Genomic DNA, 22,233 nt, shown 5'->3' with positions numbered 1-22,233 from the left:
ATTGTTTTGACTGTGTTCACAATGGAACTTGGATCTCTTAAGCCAGTTGCATCTGGACATCATTTACCTGCGTTTGTGGTTTACCTTACACATTAGTGGTGTGTTAGTTCACACTAGTGAAAAACAGCACTTTTGAAATCTTTCTTGATCTTGAGTCAATTCCATCTGCTGTCTGTGGTGGGCTGGGGCAGAGAGGAATTCTAGTGGGGTGAATGTGGAGTCTACTTGCTGGCTAAATAACAGCCCCGAAGTTGGAGGGAGTGTTTCCAGATTTGTGTTTCGTGGCAAATCATTGTAATCTGTGCTGTTTGTACAACTGTGAATTTCTGTTTAGTAGGTTACTCTGTGAAAAGCCTATTGTAATATTCGGTAATACAATTATCAGGTGTTTCAGGCAATTGTTCATTTGAGTAATAACTACATAAAGGTGTAACTTTTCACAGCCATCTTGTCTGAAATGAAAATACTTGTAATGCCCCAGCCTCCCTCACCTTTCCTGGTGTAGAGGTCTGTGGAAATATTCTGAATTAACTTCAGTCAGCTCTTGTCTCTGTGTTGCTTTTAGCTTATAGGCAAGTTATATAGCCTTCCTTCTCCTCAGGTGCTATGTTTGAAATATAGGAATAAAGGTGCCAAATCACTGGTGCTGCATTGAAAAGAAGCCTTTTATGAGAAAAGCTAGTTAGAGGATATAATAGCATTGTTATGCAGTTTCATGCCTCTAAATAAGGATTGGCATCTTTTTATCAGACTGGTCGATTCTAAAAGCATTCAGTAAATGCACACTTTCTTGACTTTTATTTAAACCCTTCTAAAGATAGCCTTCCGTGTCCATGTTTTCTGTTTCAAGGAAACTGGTAGAGTGGCCTTTGTATTACCTTGTGGTTTAATAAGTTGTACATTATAACACTGATACTTAATTAGTTAATGATACCTTGGTCAAGTTAGATAAATGGATTGGAACAATGTTGTATTCATTCAGCTAATTACTATTGCAACTAATGCCTGTAATTCAAGATGGGGTTTTTGTGTTAACTTATTCATTCCTATTTAAAAGAGGAAAGATAGATCTTCCCAGACTCAAATGCATTTATAATGCTGTGTAACTACATTTGAATGTGTGAACTGGTGGCACCAGATATGTAGGTGGTTTTTTTTTTTTTACATGCAGTGTTTGTGTAATCTGTACCCTACTCGTACTTCCAGACAAAGATTTACATCAGCTTTGAATCTGGCAATGTAAATGTCCTGCATCAACTTCTCCATAAGATCTAGGGAACCAGCAGGGAATGAACTTGAGGGGATTGGGAGAAAGGAACTTTTTATCATTTGATCGGGTTGCTGCTCCGTCTAGCTTTTGGTGATTTGCTAGACTACAAGAAATTCAAGAAAACCTAATTCCTTTTTGTCTTAATCTCTGTGGCTCTTAAGGGTGCCTGATATTAATCAAAATGTACAAAACACCAGTAAGGTGCTATTGTTCTGTAGCCCCGAATCCCTGCTAGAGACAGAGTTGGGAATTTCAATTCATTGTTATTTACTTCCATAAAGATAGAAAAAAAATGTGTGCCATTCTGTTACAGATGGGTGGAGAAATATAATTCCATTTCATTGGAATTCTCCAGTTCATTCTCCAGTTCATTCATTCTTTCTGGTCCGGAATGGGAATTGAGCACTTTGAAATATTTTTGGCTTGAGATGGTCTCTCTGAAAAACAGCAGGACAGGAAGTGATGAAACTCATGTGCTAGCATCTTCAGGATGGCACAAAGTTGGAGCCAAAAAGTCTTTGGTCTGCAGCACAGCTCAGGCCTTGGAATATGTTTTATTGGCAAGCTCTTCATGCTGCAGAGGGACTGCCTAAGAGCAGAGCTAGGACAGCTCAGGCTCTGCAGAAGCCACTGAAGCTGGCTGCTGGGCAGGTAGGCAAGCTGGCAGCAAACCCAGTTGTTTCTGAAACCTTCATGTGAGCTAGTTTTCACTGGAGCTCTGACTTAGGTCTCTTCAGCATACCATGAAAATGATGAACTTTCTTAGGCAATGTTTTATTTTCAATATAGGTATGTTGAGAAGTTTTGAAATACAGTATTTTTTCAGATAAGGAAAACTGAAAATGACATCAATGAAATGTCAACCTGATACAGAGCTTACTGTGAATTACAGTAATTTTCTTGCTTATAAATGCAAAAAAAAGGCAAGCTACAAGCAATTCATTTGTACTGTTTGGTCTGATGAGTAGTCTTAGTCTTTCAATAAAGCACCAATAAAGGCTTTATTCAGAATTTTTCATATGATTGCTACCAGACAATGACAAGAAATGAGTGGGAGGAACTTCTAAGAAAGGACCAATTTGTACCATCTGTTTCAGAAATGTAAGCTGAGGTGATACCATAAAAGGGGAAAGCCAAACACTTATGTCTAAAACAGTGATCAGTGGCTGTTTTACATTTCTGTTAAAATAAATATTCTGCTTATATGCTTGTTCTGTAAGTAATAAATATTTTATATAGTTAAAGAAACCATATGTTGCCTAGATTTTGCATTGCCTAAATGATTGACATAGTGGTTTATCTCTGTGTACAGTGCAACTTATGTGGAGAACCCTAGTGGGCAATTTTGAATGTTTTCATTTATAGCACTGAATGATCTCCAGTTCCTGGTAATATCAATTTGTACTGTGCTTGTGAACAATACTATTTTTATGTTGATATGTTGTGATATATCAACATGACATGTAGGAGTGCCAGAATGCTCCAAAGGGTCCAAATGATCTATTGGCAACTAGTGGCGGTTTTAGTTTGCAGAATAATATTGCAACTTGTAACCTCATCAGCCTTTCTGATGCTATGGAATTCTACTAATCTTAAATACTCTCTGGTCTATTATGGCTGGAGATCGTGTGGTTTGTGTTTTTTTTTTTTTTTTTTTTTATTTGCAGCTCTCTCCCGGAGCTTTTGCAGTGTCTTAGGGAATGCTGTCACAAATCATGCTTGAATTATGACTGTCTTCTCAGTTCTTGAGGTGTATCATCTGTGATCTTTTCAGAGCACTTTCATAATAACTGTGTCAAATATGATAATATCTTCTAAACTCTTCAGTAAGGAAAGATTAGGTTGTACATAAATTTGATTAGCCAGGTCTAATAACTAATATGGAATTTTTGTTATGCTAATATGGTCAGTTTAACTGTTTTGGTGTCATACAGGAATATTAAAATATGCAAATAACAGCGATATAGGACTGTATTTTAAGTTTAGTATGTCAGTTTGAGCCTCTGATCTGAATTGAAGGTAGTAGGAAGTATTCTGGCATTGGACTCATGATTCCATTTCAATATGAATTTTTAGGAAAATAGCAGAATTTACTCTAATAGGTAAAGTCTAATTTGTTTTCAAAAAAACTTCCTAGATTCATATATGATGAATTAATTTCTACTTGTTGAACAGATGACAGTGTTGTGATTATAGAAGCTGGTCTAACAGTTGTTCTTCCTCTCTTCATAGGTTCATACTAAAGTTAATTACAGTTCTCATCCTAGAGACGACTTTTCATTGTCACAAATCTAGGTGGTTTTTTTTTCTATTATTTGTTTGTTTGTTATATTGGGGTGGTTCTTTACATATTTTGCAACTCGGTCCTGTGTTTTACATGTAGGGAACTCTGGAAATGTGAATCAGCTGGTGAGTCCTGTGTCACTTTGAGGGATAATGGTTGGGAGAGCTTGAAGACATTGGTGTTGCCCCACTGCTGGATATAGTATTCCTGAAGCAGTGCTCTGTTGGCTTTTTATATGAACTTGGTCCTCAAACCCAGATGTTAGAGTTGATGGCAGTTAGGTAACTTCTGAAGCTGAGACTGAAGAATGAAAGCAAATATCCTCATACACACCTAAGGGAAGTGGTTTCTGAAACCATCTGTAGTTAGTCTCCTGCTATGAAGCAGTAATGGATTCCACAGTGCATCTCCTGGGATGATTTAGATCTGATCTGTTGCATTTAAAAAGGTACAACAGGGCCTATATTGTTGTATTTCCAACAGCCAGAGCAACCATAAGTCTGTGGTTTTGTTTTTTCTCTCAATAGCTTTTGCCCTTCTCTTATGAAGTTAAGTTGTACTTAACTGCCAAGTAAATCTCTAATATCATTAAGTGAGAAGGGCAAAGAACCAAATAGTACTGATACCAGTTGATTTTTTTTTTTTAAATTATATTGCCTGGAAACATTTTTTTTAGTAAACGATGTATTTAAGTTTTCTGAAAGGAAAGAAGTGGAATAATTATTTTGGTAACCCTTGCTGTATATAGGTTGAAGGTAACATGTATAGAGTTTGTATGGCTCGAAGAGTATAAGTTCTTGAAAGTAAAAGCAGATAGACTCAAGCTTATCTTTTATCTTCACAAATATTTGCCTTTATACATACTGCCTGCTTTATAGCACCCAACCATGCCACATGTAGTCGGTCTTTATTATAATGCATGCTGTGTTACTCTCATTAAAATAAACCTTAGCATTTTGAATTGTCATTTTTTTCTGCTTTGGCAACAAAAAAATCTTTGTCAGAAAGGAAGTGCATTCTCTTCAAAATCTCATTAAATAAGTAAAGTAGGTCACTCAGCACGTTTGTATCAAGCTAATGTAGAAACTACACAGTCAACATGTTAAAGCTGTGTAGAGCAACCCTTGTTCCTACCAAGAATAATGACCTTAGATTAACACTGTCACTTCAGGGTTTTAACAAAATCTGACACACTGTAGCTGTAACATGTCAGGAAGCAATGGTAGGCTGACTAGAATGTTTCATAGTCCAATACCAAACTGAAAAGTTAAGTGAGGTGAAGATATATTTGTCAGTCATCAGCACAGGTTTAAAAAAACAACTCCATAGTCCACAGAGAAAAAGATCTTTTGTAGATGCTTCCTTTTTCATGAGCAATTAAGATTGCAGTGCTGCTTTTGCTCTTAATCTCTGAGAAATAACAAACAAAACAAAAGACAAAACAAAGAAAAAACTCCACAACTAGTAATACATTAATTACAAAACCAGTCATAAAAATAATTTTTCAGGTTCTCTGGAGGATCCTTTGCATCTAGATGAGCCTCTTTTCCATGGATAAAAAAGAATGCTTAGCAATTAAGCAAAAGCTAATATTATGGATGTGTCCAATTTTCTTTTAATTGCAAGAAATTTACCATGTAAAGCTGCTTTATCTTTGATGTTAGATTTCCATTACGGTATCAGCTTCTGAAAGATATGAATGAAAAATACCTAGGTAATTGGATAGCAACGTCTGTCAGTTACTATGCAAAATCTGGATAGAGTGGTAGGCCATAAACAAAACATAGTTTAAAATGCAAGTTTTAGATGCAATGATAGTCTTAAATGCAAAAGTAAGCCGTGGCTGCTTATGAAATGCATCCCTATTAGTTTATGAAATGAAAATTGAGTTTTCTGAAACAAAAGTTTTCTAAACATACTTCCAGTACCAGGTGATCATTGTATTGACTGCATTTAAGATTATGCCTGTAGTAGTCTCCTGTTATTTTGCATAAAAATTGGGACCACTAACATTCTAGACCTACATTTTAAAGGGTTTTGGCCTTACTAGAAGGGTTGATCAGCTAGAAGGTTTTTGTCAAGAGGTGGTGGTAGTGTGAGCAAAAAGCTAGATGAGAGTGTGAAGCATTAATGGTTTGCATCAGTTTCCTGTTCAGGTGGCCCTTGTGCAGTGCTACTTGCTCAAGTGCAGTGAACATCAGCACATTGAACATTTTCAAGACAATGTATGGTACAGTCTGACAGCAAGGGGAGGTGTGTTGTATGTAATATAGCTTCCAGAGATGTGTATATTTTTGAGCTCATGAAATATTTTGTACCTATGAGCTGTATCTTGCCTCCTCATCCTCCTGGAAAGTTGTTAAGGTCTTAATTTCATGGATAGGCTTAGGATCTGATCTGAAGCTTGTTACTGTTGACTGAGTGGATTCTCTTGTACTAGAAGATGGCAGAAGCAGGCTTCCCTAAAGGTTATACCTGTAGAATTTAATGTCTGTTCATTTGTTCCATTTTCCTATTGTGCTTCTCCCAGCTAATCCTATGGTGGTCCTAACTGAAAATAAAAGTAAACTAAAAAACTAGGTTAAACTATTAGGAAAGGTGTCAATGTGCTCTCTGTCTCACTTGTGTCAGGATTTAGCTTAAGTCTTGTACCAGACTGAAGCTTTTTAATATTGCCTGGAGAAGCACAAGATCAAGTGGCATAGGTTACAGGGTTGTTTATATAGTGATGACGTGGTGCTCTGGCTTCATGCAGCAATGCAGTTTTTGAAATAAGAAGAGAAAATAATTTAAACTTCTTTGTGTACACATTACCTAAAAACTAAATTGTTCTGAATGTATGCATCTTGAAATTAAGACCATATAATCCCTTTTAATGATTCTGTGAGTTTTGCAACTATTGCTCCTTAAATCTCTTTAATATTAGATGAACTGGTTAATTTGCCTGTCATGATATGTTTTTCCTTTGATAGGAAGCTATGGGAATCATTTCTGATCATAGAGGTTTATTAGCAATTATTTTGATAATCCTTATGTCACTTTTTCTGTTAAAATTTGTTCATAGTTCAGTGAAGTGACAGCCATTTCGTTTTCTCAAAGTTGTGTGGCATTTTCATATTTCAGCTCAAAAAAACCCAATCTGTGAAATAGTAAATTAATCATACATCTGTAATAATCTTATTCATGGAAGCAGCCTGCAGCACTGCAATGTGACCTTTTTAGAGCACAATTACTGATATATTTAGCAGAAAAATTGATTTTTTCCAGAATTTTGTTCTTGTTCTCAGCAGACAGATACAGCCTAGGTGGGAAATACCAAGCAGACATGAATAATGTTATATTATTCGTTTAGGTTTCAGCTGGAGAAGAGGAGGGGGAAAGACACACACACACACACTTTAAAAAAAAACCAAACAAATAAAAAAAAAAAAAAACAAAACAACAAAAAAACCTCACAAAACTTTGTCAGAGAGCTATTATACCATAACTGAAGAGGTCTCCCTACACTTCCCCAAAGAGTAGGGAAGATTTATAAATCTGTCAAAGTTACCGCTATTGATACAGTCTAGGTAACCCTGTTTGAATACAATGTTTATGGAGAGATCCTCAATATAAATTGTTTAATTTAACCTTGAAAATAGTCAGATTTTATTGAATGCCTAAAGTGTATATATAAAGAAGATATCAATTTTTGTAGGTTAGGTATATCTGAGTTATGACAACACTCCATTACTTGATATGATGAATAGCTTAAAGGTAGTAAGGGAGGGTAAGGATTATCTACAGCTATAAGTATGCATTTGTTCCAGGGAGGTATCTGTACTGTGTCACAGACATATTTTCAGGGAGGGGACTTAAAATATTTGTCTATCCTAAGACCATTTTTACATAAAAGAATAATACTTCCTCTAGGCAACCACTTAACTTAAAAACAAGCAAAACAAACCAAACAAAAAAAAAAACCAAGCAAATAAATGATTGCAAATCAGTCAAGCGAGTTTGAATTACTTCTTCCTTCCAAGTCCACAACTATAAATTGATTTTTCCACCCTCCTATCTCCTAAACAAAACACTACAGATGGGATACATTTAACTAGGCAGTTATTAGAACAGGTCATGTTTAACTGCAATTTATTCAAATAGGAATGCTTGAGATATGGGCTTTACTCATTATGATTCTTTTCCCTAGTAATGCTGCTTTGTGCATCATAATACTTTTCTAGGATTCAAAATACCAAGGGTGTTGAATGGCCTAGACTAAAGTCCTGAGGAAAATATTACTACCCAGGTTCTGGTGTATAGGACAAAGAAAATTTCTTGGTGTTTAAAGCTATGTATGAGATAATATACTATGTAATATGAACATTAAACGTGGATTACATAAATATTAAGGAATATTTTATAGCTTGGATTACTCTTAAATTGTATAATACTTCTCTCAAATCACTCCCTTGAGAATTACAGTGAATTATTGATATAACTTATTTGAAGAAGGATAGGGTTTATTATTACAATCAGTCCAATGTGTGAATACATTTAGAACACTTTATTGCGAATTCAACCTAAAACACAGACCAGGTTTCTTCAGACTGTTATAGCTTTTCTTATTTAATAATAGTGTTTAAGTCTTGATTCTGGTCTTCCTTATAAAGTTTAGATAAAGTCATTATAGAGAAGTTACTGTAATGAAAGCCAAAAAAAAAATAAAACTCAGGGCTACAGACTTGAGCTATATACAAAAAGTATTAGGTCCTCAGCTATTCTCAGTCTGTTTTATGCTGGATAAAATGTAGGGGTACCTGTAATTTTTTTGACCTCTGTAAAAATGGCAGAGGTGTATTCCTTTTCTGTCGGAATTACAGCTTTTAAGGTACTTTGAGTGATCTTTTCTTTTTTTTTGGTTGTTGTGATGCCACCACTGCTGAATGTGTTCATCGACTTATTTAATAATGAAATATTGGTGTGTGGCTAATGACAGGTATAACTTATTCCAAGCATCTTTCTTAAATGGCTTCAGCACCATCCCCATAGATATAGGGATAAGCGGGTATGCTGAGGCAAGTAATGATTTTGGACATTGAATAGGCTGACTCAATAGATTAAATAAGTTCAAGAGTGTACACTTTGACTTTGTCTTGAATGCAAGTTGATTGGTAATAAAATTAAGTAGGTTTTGCCAGGATGTAGTCCTTAGACTCATTATCAAAAGAGGGGAAAATTATGTTAGTTATTAAAACAGTATATAGGGGAAAACATCAAGGAATCTGGTTAATATACCAGATTGGTATGTTAATGGAGTGTCTGTTTCAAGAGTTGCAAATGAGACTTGTCAAAATGGACCACATGGTGTAATTTCTAAATGGATCCTGTAGGATCCCTTTCCAGCAACCCTAATAAATATATCCACTGTTGTTGTTTACTCTGTTTAATAGCCCTGAGTCACATCTGTTTTCATCTGAAATCTAATTTAGACTCTTATAGCCTCTTCCAGTGGAATAGTTGCACTGAGAAAGTTTCTAGAGAAATCTGTTTCCTGCACATGCTATCTAAGCACTTGAACTGTTTGTCTGGCCAGAATGGTGGTAATAAAATCTCTGCAGATAAAAAAGCACTTTTAATCGACAAGTCTCCAGGCAGAAACCAGAAAGTGGTTTTTTTTTTGGTTTGTTTTTTTTTTTTAATGCATTGCTGTAGGGTAAAAAAAAAAACACCAAAAAAACCACAAAACAACAAACCCTGAATGTTCTGAGAATACATGGCATCGTCTGCCTTGGTAAAGTGGCCTTCAGTCAGTGTTGCTCATTACTTTACAGACTATAGCAAAATGGTAACTTCCCAGTAGAATATGATTGGATTTTTATCACAATAGTTTGCTTTGGAGATGTTCTGAATGACTGCAAGACCAATCAGAATTGTTAAACACAATAGATATTCTACTAGTGTGTCAGTCAAAGTGTGCAGCACAGCAACCTGTGCTGCATTTGATCAGACTATGCTAAAAATTCAGATAAGTCTTAAAATTTTGTGTGGCATTTCTGATGGCATACGTTGGTTACACTTAGACATAGTTGTTCTGAGAATTATTTTCGTAACGTGATTTATTACTTTGTGAGCTATTTCAAGCGCTTTATGGTATTGGACTAGTCTATTATTTATCAGGTCTGTGTGGACACTTACTGGATCTGAGACATGTACCTGATTGCCACTACCCATTCTAAGATGCAACGGCTGTGTGAAGCTTTAGCAAATTGCTTATCTGCTAATTTAATGCAGATGGGGTTTCCGAACTTTGAAGTTTTGAATAGCTATAATAAAGAGGCTATAATAAATTTGAGGAGTTTGTTTTCTGAAATGAAATTTTTATAAGAAAAGTAATTTCCATAGTCTGTTGAACTAGGGAAGTTATTAATAGCCACATCTTCTGTGTGAAGAAAGCATAAGGGATGGGGTGGGTTTTTTTTCAGTCCTTTTTGTTTTATCTTTCTTTTTCTACATACTATTCTGCATCTGGGTAATACCTTCTGACAGATTCTTTTAAATTGAGAGTTAAGACATTCTTTTGACAGTAATTATTCAGAGAACAACTTCTGACTTGATGCCTAGACTGGTAAATGAACATACATTATTTAATTTTATTATTTTTTAGCTTAAATTGGGGGTTTTCAGGTTCTTTTCTAAAAGAAGTAACTCCCCAGATTAGTTTGTTTTTGGAGCAGCTATAGCAAAGCTAACTTGTCAGACTTTAGAATTGGGGTACTTCTCCAAAGACATATCAAGAAAAACAGGTGATGACATCAGAGCTGGTGGGCTATAGATGAAGTAATAGTTGTTTTAAGGTTGATTGGGTTGCGCTTGTAATATCATGGTGGAAAGAGTTAGAAAACAGCATTACAGTTTAGGACCCTTGGTACAACATACAGTTGTCAGATGACTGTTTGATCAAAACCAGTGTTTTTAACCAACTTGGTATGTTGTTAGTGGGAAGAAAAAGTGGCACCTTTAGAAAGGGGGTCAGAAGCATTTAAGAGGAGCGGGCAGCCTTTACTAGCTGCTGCCCGATATGTTGGGGAAAGTAGAAGGAGTGATGATGGGCAAGCCAGAAGTGTCCTGAGGTAGACTAAAGGAAAGAATTGCAAAGCAGCATGGCTAAGGCATCTGTTCTGCTTCTCTGCCCTCACTCCAGGGAGAACAACTTTAGGAGGAGCCTTGAGCGAGCAGTTGGATATAGTTCCAACTTGCTCAGCCGATTTCAACTCGGGAGCATCAATGCCAGGCTTTGCTACTGCTTAGATTCAGCTGCCTTCAGCACTCGCTTGCAGACTTGCACCAATCCTGCTTTTGATAGTCCTATTAAAGTCCTAATGATGTTACGTCACTTGTCCTCACAGGGAAAGAAACTTAAGAAGACTGTACCGTAAGGTGGAGTTTATTGGAGAGGGGAAAAACTTTCAGATGTTCAGCTGTAGGTGCAGTGGGATGCACTAGGGATAGGACAGGGAACATGGAAGTTCCACACTAATAAATACTGAATAGTGTTACTATATCAGGCAGACTTGGGACTTTCTTAAAAAAATACAAAAAAATAAATCACCCTAAAAAGCAGAACCATCTCTTCCAGAAGAGTTTAATAAAACCGAAGCGATTTGTTCTTTTTTTTTTTAAATTAGAAAATATTTTCCTTTGTTTTTTCCTTTACGATGTAGCAGGATGTAGTGTGCTTAATGATGAAATTTCACAAGTTGCCATTAACTTTTAATTTTTTATTTAGCTATTCTAAGAAAATCAAGTTAGCTGAGTAGCAGTGATGGGATCTCCAGCTATTGCTACCTAATCATTAATTTCTCCTGGACTCTGTTTAATACAATTGCTGTGGAATGTTTAATCATGAAAAAAGCTTGGATTTAACTGAAAAATAAATTATTTAAAACCCATAACTGCAACCTATTCCCCTACTCCCAGCCCCCAAATCTCTTTTCATTTATTAAAGCATAATTGAATTAAAGCACAATGAAATGATAAATATGGGATTTTTTTTTAATGAAGTGAATAACTGTATTTCTAAATCTAGTCTGCTCATGATCCATGCTTGCAGATACCACACCATTGTATTTCATGAAGTACTTGCTACCTCCAGCTCTATCAGATTTAATAAGTGGTTGGTGTTTTGCAGCTGTGATTCCAGCCCTGGTCAACAAGTCAGGGCATAAAATGATTGCCTGCCTGCACAGCAGGCTCAGTGCAGAGGTACCCTGAGGCACTCCAAGGACGAGGACCACAACTCACGTGTGCTTTGTACCTCTGAGTAGATTTAATGAGAGCTGCTCATTTATATAACTTTACTTTGGTAAGGTGTTGGGGTTTTTGTTCTTTGTACTAAATTTGGCAGCTGGTTTGCTCTTCGAACATCAGATTCTGGTGGCATGGAAACACTAGAAGAAGAGCAGAAGAAACTTTCAGCTAGTATAAAATGAAGTAGTGAACTCTTATCTGCTCCATACTTTGTGGACAGGATAGATGCCGAGTATGGAACTTTTGTTTACAGGAATTGAATAATTCAAGAAAAATTGAAGCCCAGCTGAGTAGCCTCATTAGGATAAACAGATTCCTTTTGTAGGATTAATGGGGAAGGAAAATATTTTACTAAGACTATTTTTGTTCTCCCACAATCTTGTACTAGACAGAAAACCGTATCACATGGATTTCGCTTGCTTAAATTTATACCTACTTACAGGTCCTATTTTCAGCAGACTGAATTTGAATACTAGGTGGCAATGAGAAGTGGCATTTGCGAGTGCAAACTGCTAACATCCCTGCATAATGGTAACTACTGAAACCTCAGGGGTCTTGATCCAGTGCCTGTTTACCAGTGTCTGTCTTCCCAATGGCTCTAAATTTGGCCTTTGATGATAAATTGACCTATTTCTATGAGATGAGTAGAAAAATCTTGCTAATGATGGTAAACGACAGCAGTGGTGGGAACCTAAGGGTGATTTCTTTTTTTTTTTGAGTGGGAACTGCATTGTATAAGCAGTTATTATAGAGAACACATGAAAATTTCTACTGAATGTGAAGTTATATTGGTTTAGGAATCAACTACTGCAGTGACTAAGGAGTGTGTAGAGTCCTTGAGGCTGTGTTATCTGATCACCTTACTCTTTTCTGTTTCCAACTTATTACAAGCCAACTTTTATTTCATCAAGTAGCTTGGAAAATATGTTCGCTGATGATCAGTGTCAACCCTTTGAAATTCTGTTTAAAGGATTAATAATGAAGCTGTGTGACCAGCCTGCATAACTAAGTGCCTCTCTCAATTTTAGGATGTTTGTCTCTGTACTGAACTATTCGCAGGTGACACTGGTTCATGTTAAAAAACTTCAACAACCACAGAAGGGAAAATGCAGTGTTTGCAAGAATGTTATTAGAGGGAAAGCCATGCCCAAATGCCTTAACAGAGGCATTCCTTAACAGAGAAATTATCTGTTTATTTCCATAAATAGCCGTAATTCTATTAAAGCCAATTACAGTTAAACTCTGACTTGTATTGACTTGTGTCAGGTGAGTCTATTTATAGCATTGTATTAATTGCTCTGGAGTCATTCAGTGGCAGAGCTGAACCAGGATATAGAGGAACAAACTAAAGTATATGAAAGAAAATCCAGTTGTGCCAGAACTGTGTTGAACCTTTGCATGAAACAGTCAGCAAATCAAAGCTGAATATTTGCACTTGGCCGGTTCATAACTGTGGCTTCTGTGGAATGCAGGCAAAACAGATAAATAGTTACTGGGTTTGGGCATATATACCTCTTAATGTTTCTTAACTCTGAAAAGCAAAACTAAAATAAAAAATGGGGAAAATACATGATCTCCTGCCACAAAAGGTTCACGTTTGGAAATAGCTTGAAACAAGTGAGTGGAAGCCTAGAAGTCCTGAGGTAGTTTCTGTGGAATTTTGAGGGGGTTTTTGTGTGTGTGTTTTTATGGGTTTTGTTTTATATTTTTGAGGTTGTTTGGGTTGGTTTGTTTGAGGTTTTGGGGGTTTTTATGTTTTTTTGTGTTTTTTTTTTGTGTGTTTGTTTTTCTTTGGGGTATGTTTGTTGTGGTTTTTTGTTGTTTTTTTTTAACTGTTCCGTTTTTTTGTTGTTTTTCAGCAGCTTTCCTCTGCTCTTTTAACTTTGAGTTTGGATCCTCAAGTGTGCAGGGTCTTGAGTAACATCTGTGTTCCTGCTGAATTTGTAGGCCTGACTCAACAGACACTGCAGAGTTAAAAGAATGGGGAGGAGGGAAAATAGCCTAAGTGTCAGGCGTAAACACCTGAGACTCCTTTTTGTAATTTTTTTCCACAAGAGTTCTGCATGCTACTATGGGTGCACAGGTAAAAGGATCTGACACTGAGGACTCCACTGTACAGGAGTCACTGGATGTGATAGGTAAGAACATGCTTTGCTTTGGTTTAGGTCCTGTGGAAAATGCAAATGGAGACAAAGTGCTTTCATTGCAGAATTCTTGGCCTTTACAACTTTGGTTGTAGGATTATACAAATTGACTTGGAATAATTCAGAAAAAGATACCCCTGACTTTTTCTCTGCAGCCAGAAAGGAAAGTAGATATATCCCCCTCATAAGAGAAGTAACAACTGTATTTTCTAGGAAGCAGAGAATTGCAGCATTTTTTGTAGCTCTCCACACTTCCTAATAAACCCTGTATTTATAGTTGAAACAAAACTATTGCAGTAGCTCATGAAAGAAGACATTCTTAGCTACTTACAGAAGTGAGTATTGCAAGGTCTTTGAGCCTTATAACAAAATCACTAAGGGAAATACTAAACTTTTCATTTTAAAGAAGGGACACTGAATATTCTTGGACTCTGCAGTAATATCAGCAACATTCCACATAAGGAGGAGCACGCAGAAATCTCCTGTGTATTCCCTAATTTTCTCCTTTGTTTCCTGCCTTGTAGATGAGGTATTTGGAATCATGGGGGCTCTTTGGAGGAATTGCTGTTTCTCAGGTTTGCCAGTTGCACAGAAGATACGTTATGTGGCCATATTTCTCCCAATCAAAGGCACTCATCCAATGCAATGTGCTATTGTGAAGGTGCTCGGATGCAAAAGATAGCTGTCCCAGGGTAGCCTAGCACTTTCCTGGGAGGAGAAGAGAACATGTCTACAGGCTTCTAGCTCTTGACTCTTACTGGGTAGAACAGATGAAAAGGCAAACCACAGCTGACATGTTCTAGGGTGAGGCATCTCTCCCCATGGCAGGGGGCTTGGAACTACATGATCTTAAGGTCTTTTCCAGCCCTAACCATTCTATGATATTTTTCTGTTTTCTGCACAGGAGCTAGAAAACACTGAGGGATTTTTAATGCCTACATAAAAATGTAGGCCTTTTTAGCCATTATTAATCTATGCAATTGTAACTTTCATAATTTTCTCCCTTCAAAGTGTGAAGACAGTGAAATAACAGCCTAAGCAGGTTTGGAAATTGGGAGTTGGCATTTAAAGCCTAGTTAGCTTGCATTGCATTGTGTAGTAATTGCTAGTTAATGTAGTAGCAAAACCATTACGGTGACAAAATCTTAAGAGTGTATTTCTCTTTTGATGTGTAAATTAAGTTTGTCAGAAAGCAGTCCCGATATGAAATAGGCCCCCCTCATGCATTCTAGTTTGAAAACACTTTGCTTAATCACTGGCAGCATATATATACTCTTTTGCTTGTGTCTGCCATGTTCACCAGTATCATCTTTCATGCAGACCAAAGGAGAAAGATTTATAGTGGCTATGAAATGTTTCAGAGGTCTTCAGGCTTGAACAAGTTTTCTGTTGGGGACAAAGCAGCAGCGACTTTTAATTCAAATTCTGCTAATGCCTTTGTAATAAACTATGCAAAATCCAAGCTTCTTAAGCCTGAATATTTTGGTACATCATTTATTTTCAAGTAACAGTGCAGGATTAAAGAAGTTCAGGAAAGAGAATGTTTTCAGGGAATCGGGAGAGAATTTTTGAGGTAGGCTGCTGGCCTATTTGTAGAAATTACAGACGGTTCAATAAATCTGAAATGGCAACCCTTTGTTTCTTCCATTCTTTAAATCTTAATCGTTTTTATTATGGTACAGACATCAAAATAGAATTCTGTTTTTAGCTAGCACATAAAAATGGCAAAAGAAATGTTCCCATAATGCTTTCCTCACTTTAGCAGAATTATTCATAGGTGTATTTATCTCCTGAAGATCTCAAGCAGTTTTGTGAATTACCAATAAAATGTCATTGTAGTATTTCCTCGTGGAAGAGTGAAATATTAATGATGCTATGGCTGTTCCCCCTCACATGCATGGTTGAAAAATCTTTGTGGTCTCACCTCCTCCTCTCCCATTCCAGTCAAACTTTAAAAATAATAATCACGGCTCAGTAGCAGTGAATCTGCTGTAAATTGTGCCTCTTTAATTAGGATGTAGTGAGGACCTTGGAATGGTTGGTGGTACTGTGACCCATTTCAGTGTCACTCGTCTAGCTCCTCATCCTTTATATTTGTCCTTCCTTCTTTTTTTTTTTCTCCCCTGGCCAAGTAGAGGTTGCAGACTAATTCTGGGGCAGCTTCCATAGGTTTATGTACTCTTCCTAAACTGTTCTTGTGAAATAGTAGTTTGGTGGGATTCATGTGTGCTGAAATCATGAATCCACCCTAGGGAAGGGAGGGGGGAAAAGCCCAAACAAGCCTAAACCAAAACACTGCACTGCATTACACTGCAGTACATTTACCAAAGCCAGCAAGCTTGCAATATTAATAGTTCAATGCCATGAAGGAAATAAGCAATTAAACAGCTAATTGTTTGTCACATCAAGCAAATGACTTCAGCTGGTATTAGCAAAGAAGATGGGAATTGCTGCTTATTCTTCTCCCACAGCACATCTCTACTTTGCCACTCTGAAGGCTGTGTTGGAAGAAACTCGGGACCTCTGCATTGACCCAGGGAGTGTCTTACTCATAGTGAGGTATACATCTTGCCTTCTGTGATGCTTCCAGGAAGGGCCTCTATGGCCACAGTGTGACAGCTACAGAGCCACTCTCTAAATAGAGTGTGTTACCTCATGGTTGTATGTAAATTTCCTTCAGATCAAAAGGCGAAGATGTAAAGTTCTTTTTCCCCCAGTGGTTTCACTGCATTTGGATGAACTGTTTCCTCTGCCCTGCATTAAGGATGAATGGGTAGTTTGTCATCATTGTGTTGCTTAATGGTGGGGACTGTTTCTAATGGCCTTTTGATCAATGTATGCAAGGTAATAACTGTGAGGCAATTAAAGTTGGGGGGGGGAGCCACTTTGAAGTTGCTGACAGAAAAAGTAATTCTTCCTCAGAGACTTCTTAATACTTTATTCTGTCCAGTAGAGGAAGTTAAAATTGGCATAATAATTATTATGTTAATATAATGGTATTTAGAAAGCCTTTTCTCCTACTTGCAAATGAACAAGGTCTGACCTGCTCTGTACTTTTGATATGCAAAAAAATACCCAATAAAATTAATTTTTCTCTTCCATTAAAAAGAAAGCAAAAGTACTCTTAAAATTCCAGTAAGCCTGGAGTCCTGTAACTTGTAAATTAAACAACGGAAATGTAAATTTAAGCACCTAGCGAATTCCTCAAAACATTGAGAAGGAACCTCAGAAATATTCATGACAAAAATGAAAGGGAAATTGTTCACCGGTATTTTGGGGTGTGGATTGGTTTGTTTGTTTTTTTTTTTTCCTCTCCCTTACTTGATTTAGAAGAAGAAATATATGTCATAGTTTGAAGATCCATAATGAAATCTAAAGAAGAATTTCTTAGGAAGAAAAACTTGAGTTTGTTTCTTAAACCAAGAGTCTGACATCTTGGAAGGGGAACCTAAAGCCTTCCTTATAAAGATGGGAAAAGATGGGCTGTTTTCAGTACTGCTCTTCAGTTTTGACACGTGACTAAGGATGGCAGGTACATACCTCCCTGCCCTGGCAATTTTTTGCTTGAAGCAGTGGGGAGGTACTAATAGCCTTCACAGCCATTCTCAAGCAATGGCCTTTCCCTTTTCCTCCCTGGCTTGATGTGTTTTTCTGCTTTAGTAGGTAAACTGAGTTTTGGTCATTGAGAATATATTCTGGACAAGTGCCTCACGCTGTTTAAGATGACTCTTTGGTGCCTTGGTATTGCTGAACTTAAGGCTTGTTACAAACAGTATGGAATAATCTGGTGCAAAAAGCATTTCTTCTGGCCTGACCAGCTGAGCAAAGGAAACCATTTATTTCATGTTGATTTTGGCCTCCACCCCAACCTCCATGTCCCTTTCCTAAATGCTCAGAACCTTTATTAGTTTACCTAAGAAACTTGGTATAATAGGAGGCAATTGCAGAAGAAATAACTTGATTCTAATAAAAGAGTGAATAAAAGCACTCGAAGTAATTACTCAGACTTGCTTTCATTTCTTCTACTACTCCAGTAGATGAATTTGACATGCTTTTATTTTCTGTTTTTGTAGCAGCTTTGTAAGCCTAGTGCTGAAATTTGATAATGGGTAGGCATTAAGAGGCAAGTACTTTTCAACTCTGAACTCTGTAAAAAGACTGTAAAAAGTAAATTATCATGACATAAAAGGATTTAGGAAATACCCAGGAGGCTTCATTGCTGTTTACTAAAGCCTGTGCTAACAATACCCTGAATGTGTGAAGTTGCTCCCTTTCAACAAGTTACCTCACTGACCTGTAATCAGGCTACTTTACTGACTGTATCTTCATTGTTCCTGTAGCTGCACTTTATATCATGGTACCACATTAGGCTCATCAGTACTTATTTCTCAGATCTTTGTCCTGAGCACAGGTTTTTGTGTTCCCTTTCAGGGACTGGAGGGGTAACAGTGTTTGTCTGTCCATGTGTGTGCTTGGCCATGAAGTCTGTACTTGACTCTGAACATTTTGCAAAGCCTTTTAGTGCTTCTGCAAATAAGGAAGAAGGGCTTTGTTGGTGTTTTTTAGTTGTTGTTGGTTGTTGCTTTTTGGTTAGTTTTTTTTTTCTTTTTTCCAAAATAAACCACACAATCTCCTTTCCCTCAACCAAAATCCCAGACCTTTACTTAGTAGTTTCAGCCCTCTGCAGACGTACTGCTATGTATAAGCTATCTAGTTCCAAATACTTTGAAGCTGTGACACTTGTGGTTTCTAAATCCTGTTCATTCCCACCTGTTAGCTGAACCAATCTTGACAGTCCTTGGCCAGAGTATTTTACTGGAGTTTAATCTGTTTAGTACCATATTTTCTGGGACAGTCTGATGTGAACTGTTAAACTACTAAATCATTGGAAAGAGCTGTCCTTTAATGGTGTATTAGTGTCACATGTCATGATGGTGAAAAGCAAGGTAAGAAATGTTATGCAAAATATGGTGCCTTCTATGGAATGAAAGTAAAAAAAAACAAACTCCAAACCCCAAAACCAGCACACCACCAACAGCAACAAAACCCCTGCAAAAACCCCAAAACCAACCCTTCCCCCCCCGCCCCATCTCCCCAAAGCCCCCAACCCGAAACCAGACAACTCTATTCTAAATTGGTCTTCAGTGACAGTCAGGCTGATTTTACTTTACCAGTCATATAGCACATGGAATGTAGCATTACTGTATTTGAGTGCTGTAAGTAAAGTAAGAGAAATATTATCAGGTTGTGTTTTGTTTTAAATGCAACAATTTTTTTTCCTGTTGTGTTTTAGACAGGTTCCCTAGAACAAGTGTGCAGGATATGACTGGATACATAAGCAGCTTGATCTGGTTTGGCCTACTGATACAGGTATTATTTTACTGTGGGAGAGGGGATTCTGCATATCAGTTTTCCCTTGCAACTAACAGTGGGCTTTGAAGGGTTTCCATTCCTGCGTGTTTTCTGACAGGAGGTTTTGCAGTTCCTTTTACTTAACTCATAGCAAACCTCTCATGTGAGATACGAGAGACAAGCCAGAACCACTGGCAGTATCTTCCCAGAGGACTGCAGACTATTGCAGTTATGAGGAATGAACACCTCAGAAATTTGCTATCTTAGGCTTTTAGTTGCTCTTGAATGAGTTTTGTCTATGTTCTTCAATTTCCTGCAATAGAAACCTTAGTGCCAGAAGTTCTGGAGTAACATAAGATTGCTGGTTGGTGCTCGCTGGGGAATGTGCAACTGTTGTGAAGGATGTAGTTCAGCCCTCTGCTTTGGCAGATTTTTTTTCATGTCACTTAGCCACGTGTCTGTAAAATTTTGGTTTCTAAAAATCTTCTAGGCTTTGTGGTTCCAGTGCTGCTCCTTTGAGCCTTGTGACTTTTCTCTGGGTGTTTTCTGAAGGCCTAGAAGCAGGGGGGGGTTGGGGTGGAGAGGAAAGGAAGTAGGAGAAAAGTGTTTTTTCTTAAGTTGTTGTTGGCTTTCTTTTTTCCTATATATTTATGATAAAAAATGTCAGTCTTCCTTTCAACAAATGAAATACACCTGCTGTCAGGGGTTTATCAGAATCTTGGGTATCTTTTGCATGTATCTGACAAAGGTTGCAGCAGCTTTGTTTCCATATGGCCTCTAGAGAATTGTGTGACTTCCTGTTGTGATTTTTCTATTGACGCTGTTCCAACACTGGACTGCAGAGTGCATTGATCTAACAAAATATTGTGGAAAGGTAGTTTGGCTGAAGTCTAGAAAAAAAGAAGTCTGATTTGACTTAATAGTTCAGTACTTCCCTTATAGCTAATAGTTACTGTAGTATGTTGTGCTCATAATACAAATATCCACTAGACCAATATGTGATTTTAAGCGTTGTATCCACCCATGTTTCTGGCAGCAATTCTTGTTCCTTTCATCTTTTTTTATCTTTTGTACAGTAAAAGGATATATGAACTCATGGTGTCTGCTTGTAAATCACTGCTTTAATCCAGATAGCTACGTCCTGATATAACTAACCCTGTGATTGTTGTATAATGTATACTCTTCCATCTGCTTAGGCCTATGAAAGTGGAGAGGAGCTGTCTTTAACCATAACCCAGCTGTTGGGATAGAGAGTGATGGCTATTAATGTACACGTATAGTAACACATGTAAATAAATGCACTGATCACAGATGTGTGATTTAGGAATTTTTGAAGGAAGATAATCAGATTCTAATGGATAACTTAAAATTACTATGGCTATAAAAACCAAAGAATCCTAGTGTCAAGTAATGAATCAAAAACTTCTGCACAATTAAAACACTTAGAAATTTAAAATTGTTAAAAATGACTTTTACTATGTTATTTGCAATGGCTCCCTCTCCCCTTTAGCTTTAGAAATGCAGACTGATAGTTAAAAAGGAAGAATAAGGAAGTAAGAATATATGATTATGCTTATTAGCAAAAATAGTCAGAACTGATTAGCGTAGGAGGAATTAATTATTAAATCTACCCATGCTCTCTTTTAAATTTTTTGCTATTCAATTATGTATCAGTAAATGTTATCATGCAATCACTGGTAAGGTGGTAATTAGTATTTATGATTTGAAGCTTATTTCTGACCTTTTGATAATTTCCACTTGAGGAGATGGTTTTAGGTATACAGTGATATCAGATAACTGTATGTCTCTCCCCGCTCTCATTCTGAATATTTGATACACTATTGCAGTGGCAGTGATTTAAAATCCCCTTTTATTTTTGCTTATAAAAATGGAAGTTTTAATGCACAGAAAGTTGCCCCTTTAAGTCACTGTATTAAAAGAAAACAATTTTAAGTTAGGTAAGGAAATGCGTATGAATGATCAGTGAAAAGTACTGTAAAAGGTATTCAACTTCTAAAATTAAACTTATCTAGGTGCCTAAATTGGATTTAGATGCCTGTCTTTAACCAGACACTTACAAAGGTTTTATTTTTTAGTTACTTATAAACCCTTTAACATAGCAGAGGTCACTGGTGTTATCTTTGCCAGCTAATTATACTCACCAATATGACTTCATTCTGAGGAGAAAAAAAAAAAATTTTTACCTGTTCTGAAACAGAAATCACATGTTCCTAATCTCCCAGTTTTGTAAATGTCCCGAGGTGAGTAAAGGGGATTGTGGGAGTGAGTGGTATCACAGCTGATCAAACTAACTGAGGGGAATGTGGTGCTACTCACAGTGCTGCTCAAAAACTTGTCCAAATGAGGGCTTCCACCATGGAAGAAAACCACATTACTACTTTGATTTCCACCCTGTCCTGCTGACATGCTTCTTCTGGGATGAATGTTTCTGTGGGTGCAACTATGGCAGAATCTGTTTAAATCTTCTTCACTTGAGAGAGAAGGGGAAAAAAGCCAGCCAAAGAAGGTGAATGGGGAAATGCTGTTTGGATTAAAACTGAGAACTGAAAAGAGGACTCCGTTACATATACGCAAAATTGCACATTTGTGTGCTATCTTAGATTTGTGTGAAGTGTTTGGCTTTAATATTAAGCACCCTTTCTTGATGCTGAGAATTCATTGCTTATTGGAGCACTCCACTGTCCCTCATGGGCAAAATTTCAGGGCAGTTGTTCTCTTGAGGAAATAAGCTTGTCTGAATAAGAATTGCTGAATCCTAAAGTTGAATTACCATGACTCATGTGTTTTTCAAGTTATATTACTTGCCTACAAGACAGAAGATTGCTTTCTAGTAGGCTGATTTAAAGCCAGTTAAGGCACGGAAAGATTGGAGG

This window comes from Pezoporus wallicus, unplaced genomic scaffold (genome assembly GCF_028554395.1).
Source record: "Pezoporus wallicus isolate ANWC-B61680 ecotype Strahan unplaced genomic scaffold, APGP_CSIRO_Pwel_v1 scaffold_7402, whole genome shotgun sequence".
NCBI lineage: Eukaryota > Metazoa > Chordata > Aves > Psittaciformes > Psittacidae > Pezoporus > Pezoporus wallicus.
This window is presented reverse-complemented; position numbering follows the sequence as displayed.